Genomic DNA, 7,905 nt, shown 5'->3' with positions numbered 1-7,905 from the left:
GCTTCCCTTACCTGTTTGATTGCTTTTTCTTGTTTCTCTTGGTTTTCTTGGGTATCTTTGAGCGATTTATTCATTTCCTCTACCTTTTTGTTTGTAATCTCTAATTGTTTATGGCAGGTTTTCACCTCCTGCTTAAGGTCTTCTATTATTTTCATATAATTCACTTTTGAGTCGGTTTCTTCTAATTCTTCTGGAGTAGGGTGTACAATTCTTCTTATTTCGGGATCCCTGGATTCTGGTGATGTCATGTTGCCTTTCAGGTTGTTGGAGGAAGTCTTGCATTGGCACCTTCCCATCTCCTCCTTCAAATGGAGCCTGGAGAGTCCTGGTGTCTTGGTCCAGTCTTTGCTGTGACTGAGTCTCTGGGTGTATCTCTTCAGTGTAGAAGCAGGGACTGTACCGTCGAACTGGAACTCCTCAGCACCCAAACATGGAAGACTGGTAGTCCAATGACCCGCGGACAAAAAGGAGGAACTTGGGGGGCAGAGCAGGGACGAGTAAAACACAAGACACCCTGCCTCACGAGTTGAAGGTGCGCATGCTCCCTTTCAGGGGTCCTTGAGGCCTGACATGTAGGCAGGCACTCACTGCTCTTGGTTGGAAGCCTTAGTGTAGGAGCAGAAAACTGTTCCTGAGCAAAGGACCTTGCCGAGAATGCATGCTTGGTGGGGGGGGGGGTCGTGTATAAGAAAGAAAGCCCTGCAGAAGGAGCTGGGGGATGGGGGTTTGTGCTCTCTTCCGGGACTATCGCCCCTGGATAGCACACACTCACCAGTCCAGATGGAACTCCTCAGCACCTAAACAGGGCCGCCTGATAGCCCAATGATCCGGGGACAGAAGGAAGGAAGGGGCAGGCAGTGCGGGATCCAGGAGAGCACAGGGGCCCCTGGAGCCCAGGCTGAGGGTGCCTGGGCTCTCTTACTGGGGACCTTGAGGCTCACCGCTCTGGGTGGGTGGCCTTAGTGTGAGAGCTTAAAACTGATGTTGAGCACTGGTCCTAGCATACCGAAATTTGTGGTTTTGTGGGAGGGTAACATACAGAGCTCATATATCTGGGTACATTTTGAAGGTTATCTGAAACTCGCCTGAACAATTCTTGCTCTGGAAAGATACATTCCTTTAAAAATCACCCCAAGATTATTATTTCTAGAGAAGTGGTTTCTATCAAAGCCTTCAGTGTCTACATGAAATAACTTTAAGCAAACTTGTTGGGGGAAACCCACAGGGAAAATGTTGACTCTATCGCTCTGTTAACTCAGAAGACCGTGTTTGACAATTTGATGTGCTTTCTCAACTCTCAGTTTGTATTGTATATATCGTTATATCAAAATATTAGGAGATCCTGTGAAATAGGCAAAGTCAAGTCAGTGAATACGGTAAAGTAAGGGGTTTCAAAAAGTAAATTATTGGAATAACTGGCAATGGGGGAATGTGTACATGATTAGAATTAATGACTTCAAAACTCTCAAACAATGTTAGGAGAAAAACGGTTATTAGTAAGAATAGCCAACTTCTAGAATAAGGCTTCATTTTTCACAGACATTTTAGATCACAGCAAATTCAGGAAGAAAGCACAGATTTCTTATCTATTCCTACGTTCAGTATCCCCTATCAGTATGACACACCAGAATGATCAGTTTATTCAGATTCAATAAGCCTACATTGGCAACTCATTGCTACCTGAAGTCCATAGACCATTTTGGGTTCTTACTGTGTAATTTATGGATTTTGATAAATGTAAAATGGCATGTATCCATCATCATAATATAATGTAGAATACTCCAAATACCCTGGGGGAGGGGGAACCTACCTATTCATTCCTCTTTCCCTTCTAACCTCTGACAATTATTATTTTACTATCCCCATAGTTTTTCTTTTCCAGAATTTCATGTAGTGGGAATAATTCATTACACAGCTTTTCAATTTGACTTCTTTCAATGAGTAATTTGTTGTTTCTTCCATGATTTTTCATAGCTTGGTAAAACTGATTGCTTTTCAGTGAAGAATATTTCTTTGACTGAATGCATGATTTCATTCAAATTTGGACAGTTTTGAATAAAACTGCTCTAAACATCTCCAAAGAGTTTTTGTGGGACATGCATTTCCTATTCATTTGAGTAAATACTAAAAATATGATTTCTAGGCAATACAGTAAGTATTTGTTTATTTCTAAAGGAATTTACAATGACAAAAGTAGCTGTATTTTTTTTTTATTTCCACTAGGAATGAATGTGAGTTCTCTTTGCTTTACATCCCCTGTAGTTTATTATTGTATGTGGATTTTTGCCATTCTATGGGTATATATAACATAATGATATTCTTTTTGATTTAACTTAAAATTCCCTAGTGTTTTATGAACTTGAGTATATTTTAATATGCTCATTGTTCATCTGTACATCTTCTTTGGTGAGGCAACTTATCACCTCTTTTACTTATTTAAAAAATTTAATTATTTCTATGTTATTGATCTTTAAGAATACTTTCCATACGGTTGATAAGAGTGCTTTTTCTTCTAATTTACCTTCCCAGAGAAATCCATGCATCCCCTTTTGGGCCCTCCTTATTACTTACTCTCTTTGTGGGTGTGGACTATACCATGGTTATCAAGAAATCGCCTTGTTAGCCTGGGGGCAGATGGGGATGAGAACATGAAGGATATGGTTGAAGGGTGGTGGATAGAGTAGGAGAGTACTGAATGAGATGTCTTGGTAGAAGGGACATTTCAAGGTCAGGAAGAAACCTGATACAAGGGTAAGTCTCACGAATTTGCAAAGATGACCCCAGCTAAGACTCCTAGCAATAGTGGATAGTTAGCCTGAACTTGCCATCTTCTCTAGTCAGATCGGTGACTACCCCAATTGTCATCAGAGAGCCTTCATTCAATAACTGATTGAAATGTGCAGAAACCCACAGCCAAATATTAGGCCGATTTTAGGGAATCATGCTGAAGATAGGGAGTCAGGTTCATCACAAGGGAACCCACAGAAGCAACTAGCCTGTTCATCTCATAGATACTCAGACTCTGGACTGATAGCTAGGAAGGTTGCATAGGACAGGCCTAAGCCATCTGTATATCCTTCCTTCCTTCCTTCCTTCCTTCCTTCCTTCCTTCCTTCCTTCCTTCCTTCCTTTTTTGAAGAATCTTCAAGCTGATTTTTATAGAGGATGGACTGTTGCAATCTTACCATTAGTGACACAGGGCTATTAGTGCCCCACCCTGTATTCTCTCTAGCAATGGTACAGATTTTCTTTCTTTCAAAATTTTTATTGCATTTATTTACCTGTTTTTTAGTGTGTGTGTGTGTGTGTGTGTGTGTGTGTGTGTGTGTGTGTGTGGAGAGGAGGGGCTGAATATCATAGTACAACTTATGGGAATCAGTTCTCTCCTCTGAGTGGGTCCCAGAATCCAGCTCAGATAGTCCAGTATGGCAGAAAACACCTTTACACAAAGCCATCCCAAAAGGCCTGTTTCTTTTTTTTCTTGCTGTCAATTAATTATTATTACCAGGACGACATGGACTTGTAGTGTTAGTAAAACTTACACATATCTCCACAAGTGGAAAAAATAAAAGAAAGAAAAATAATTATTCTCACCTTACAACATCTGTGAAAATTAACTCAAAAATGGTTTAAAAACTTGATCATAAAACTTGAAACAGTAAAACACCTGCAAGGAAAAGGGGGGGGGGGGCTTACTTGTTAGTGGCTTTAGCAGTGGCTGCTTGAGTGTGTCTCATGAAGTGCTGGCAACAAAAAGTTTAGTGTATTAGTGTGTTACATAAAAATTTAAAAACAGGGTTTTCACACAGCAAAACAACCAAAAAAGGATACCCCATGTCATGGAATAATACATATCAGGGCCACATATCCAAATAGAGGGTCAATTTTTAAAAGACATAAGGACTTCCTGTACTATCAAAACAAATATTAGAAATTAAGCAAATGTTAGTCATAGTGGCAAATACCTGTAACCCCAGCACTCAAGAGGGTAAGACAAGATCTAAAATTGTAAACCAGCCTGTTCTACTCTAGTGAGTTTCAGGCTAACTAGTGCTGATACTGTTTCAAAACAAACGATTTAAAAAAAAAGTCTTGGTAATAATATATATAGAGTGAAACTGTTGACCAGTGTTGGTGGGGAATGTATAAGAGACCAACAGCTATGGGAAAGAGAATGCAGTTAGCAAAAACTGAAAACTAGAGCTTTCCTGCGACTCATCAGAGCACATTCACTACATATTTAAACTAGCTGACATGAAGGTCTCAAAGAGGTATATACACTGCTATGTCTACTGTAGCATTATCTATAATAGGCAACCTATACCACCATGCACATGGCTATCAACAAATTCATAAATACAGTATGTATAGAAATGTGATGGTATATTACTTAGCTTTATGAAGAAATTTCTCTTGTTTATGAGTTGATGCACCTTGAGAAGATTGTGCAAAGTTAAAAAATCTGTTCATACACAAATCTGATGTGCTCCTACTTCTATGGACTGTCTCCAGCAAGACAATTATCACGTGTGATCACTCATAAGTGACTTTTAGACATAAAGCAAAGAAAACCAGTCTACAATTCACAATCCCAGAGAGCTTAGACAACAAAGAGGACCCTAAGAGAGACATACATGGATCTAATCTACATAGAAAAAAGAAAAAGACAGGATCTTCTGAGTAAATTGGGAGAATGGAGACTATGGGAGAGGGTAGAAGGGGAGGGGAGAGGAAAAGGGAGTGGAGTAAAATATATAGCTCAATAAAACAATATAATTGTCATCCTTATACAAAAACTGAGAATAGAATGACTGCCAGGGACTGGTAGATGGGAAAAGGGAATACTTATGTAGTAATTACAAAACTTTAAATATGTAAATGAAATCTTGAGATTTGCTATATAACAATGTTGTTAGCAATACAGTATTATGAGCAGTTAAAAAATCGTTATCATGTTAAATGTTACTTAAATTCATAAAAGACCCACAATAATGAAAAGAGACACAAAAGGAACCTATGAGAATACGTTAGATGTGTTTATTACCTTGATTGTTATGATTATGTCATGGGAACTTCCCTCGTACACAACAAATTGTACACACTGAGTATGTGTAATTTATATACCAATTACATCACAATGAACTATTTTGTAAGAAAGGAACATAAATAGCTCATATCCTATTCGCAGTTAAAAGGCGAAGATGAAAGGTCGTTTGGCAAAGCCCCTTGGATTCAGGGCCAGTATGCTTCATTTAGTTGGAAATAAAAGGGTGCTAGACACCTGGTACCTAAGAAGAGGTGTTAGGATTTCAGGTTGGCTAAGAAAGCAGCAGCACAAAAGTTCCCTTGTTCACTCACAGGGCAAAATTGTCCTGTAAAGCTAGTAGGCACTGAAGCAAAGGACAATGTCTAGTATCCAATAGAAGTCACACTGGCATTCCTATTGAGCATAGGATTTTTCCCTCATTCTTTCAGTCTGCAACTTACTCTTCAGGAAGTGTCTGAGATTGGATGATGTTGGGATAAAGGAAAACTTCCTTCTGTTAGCAACAAGAAGCATTTTTTGTTAAAATTCAGTTGTCTGGAAAGTGGCAAGCTTCTTAACATTATTCAATTAGAAGGAACTCCAGAGATATCCTCAGAGCATACATCTCTCACTTCAGTTTTCCCTCTATAGACAATAGCAAAGAACATTTCAGCTGTGTGACTCAAATCAGCAGCAACATTTTGTCAACCGGTAAGAAGAAAATAAACTTGGTTGAAGAATGTCTAATTCAAAATGAAATTGCCTACAAATCATCATGCTATATGATAGGGAGTATTTATTTATAAATTCCTCTGTAAACCTTAAGTTTTTCTATAGATATCAGGGCCATCTACAATCTGATTTAAACTTTTATCAGCATAGATAAATCAAAAGTTGATTGATCTCTCGTGTTGCCCATTTCTGCTTTCCAGGAACTAGGTGAAATTGATTTTTCTATTATAGTATTGAATAAGGTTCAAATACTTATGTAAATGAACAATTGTTTCTATAACTTGTATCACATTTTATACTGAATAGAGTCAACAACTCTTCATTTTTATAATATTATGAAGAGAAGACAGAAAGATAAAAGTCATTTTTTTTTGTTTGGATGAATACCCATTCCCAGTAGATAGTATTTTATGCTAGTTACTATTGCTGTAAAGGAAGTTTTTTTTTAAAATACTTCTGATCAAATGTTGCTGCCCAAACCAGTTTGCTTATGCATCAAATGATGTGGGAAGTCAGGCTTCGGCTGATTCCACACAAAAGGAAAGATAGGAGAAAACCCTGGTTAACACTTCAAGGAGTTGTTTCTCAAAAAAAAATTTTACTATCATTGAGAAATGAGATTTTTCTATAATTTATAGTGTTTTCAAATTTTTATTCACAAATTTTTCGCTCAAAAATATGAATATGAAGCCTGTTACTGGAGACACCTCCTGAATATGTACTTTAAGCTTGAGTTAGGCAGCAGGAAAGTGACAGATTTTGTTTTATCTTACTGTATTGTATTTTGTCACATTTGGTTGTTATCTCTTAGAAGGCTGTTCTTTCCTAATGAAAGAAAGAAAGAGAGTGGGTCCGGAGGAAAGAGAAGTGAGGAGGAACTGAGAGAGAGAAAGAACTGTAATTAGGAAATACTGTATGATAACTATTTTCAATAAAAGGGAAAATGTAATTTATTATGAAAAATATCTGAAACAAAAAGAAATAATAGGACATTATAGAGTATCTGCTGAAGGAACAGTATTATTTTTAAGCTTCTTCTATTCCTTGAAATCTCCTCTATGGTTCACCTTTTTTTGACTCTGGATGAAATTTTTTGCATTTATGTATTATTTGTTTATTGCCTGGGTCAGAAGCAAGAATAAACCAATTCTGCATTGTTCATACTGTTCACCTGCACTTTTGCTGTATGTGAGGAGCCCGAGGGGTTTATCCTCTGTGTGCACATGTATGGGATCCTTCACAAGTCTTCACTTTCTTTGTGCTCTTCCTAATTTTATTTGCTGGAAATACGTTTGATTTGATTTAAAGGAGAAAAATAAAAGAGCTGACTCCACATTGCCAGCCCTGGGAGTGGGAGATGGTTCTCTGGATGAAAAATACATGTGTCTAACTGAAAATCATATTTGTAACCTTCATCATTTTAGTCTTTTAAATACTCCAGTCTTTGGAATAGTCTAAAATATATTTTTTTCATACAAATTCTAAACTATGTCAGAATTGAAGCTTGATTATTAGGATATTGAATTGTGGCATTTGGTATTTTTTTCTGGGATTGTGCGGAATTTAAATCTGTTGTGATTGTTGGTGTTAATCCCTGATGGTATTTAAAATCACCTTTGGAACAGGCCTCCATCTGGGCATACCTGTGACATTCTCTAGATAAAGATTAACCTCTAGGAGGTCTGTAAGGGATTACCTTGATTAATTAAACTGTAAAGCTCTCTCTTCTGGTAATAGTACCTTTTCTTGGGTTGGGTCCTGGACTGAAGAAAAGTGGGAAGACATGAACTGAGTACAATTATTCATCTGTCCTCAATTCCTGGTTGTGGATGTCCTATGAGCTCCTGCTGCCTTGAATTCTTTGTCATGATGGACTGGATCCCTCTGAAACTGGCAGCCAGAATCAACCCTTTCTCCCTTAAGTTGCTTTTGTCAGGGTATTTTAGCATAGCCATAGGATAAGAAACTATGACATCTACCCCAGTCTCTAGAGAAATGCTTTAATATTTAGTTTTCATGTGTTTATATACATGTTCATGTGTGCATGCATGTATAGATGTCAGAGATCAAGTGCTTTCACTGATATGTTAGTGATGTCCCTTGAAGTACTACTTTTTGGATTGGTTTCCAAAATGATTCAGATCAAT

The sequence above is a fragment of the Alexandromys fortis genome, unplaced genomic scaffold, assembly GCF_014885135.2.
Source record: "Alexandromys fortis isolate MF-2015 unplaced genomic scaffold, M_Fortis_MF-2015_v1.1 scaffold_251, whole genome shotgun sequence".
Taxonomy (NCBI): Eukaryota; Metazoa; Chordata; class Mammalia; order Rodentia; family Cricetidae; genus Alexandromys; species Alexandromys fortis.
Note: the sequence above shows the minus strand (reverse complement) of the source record.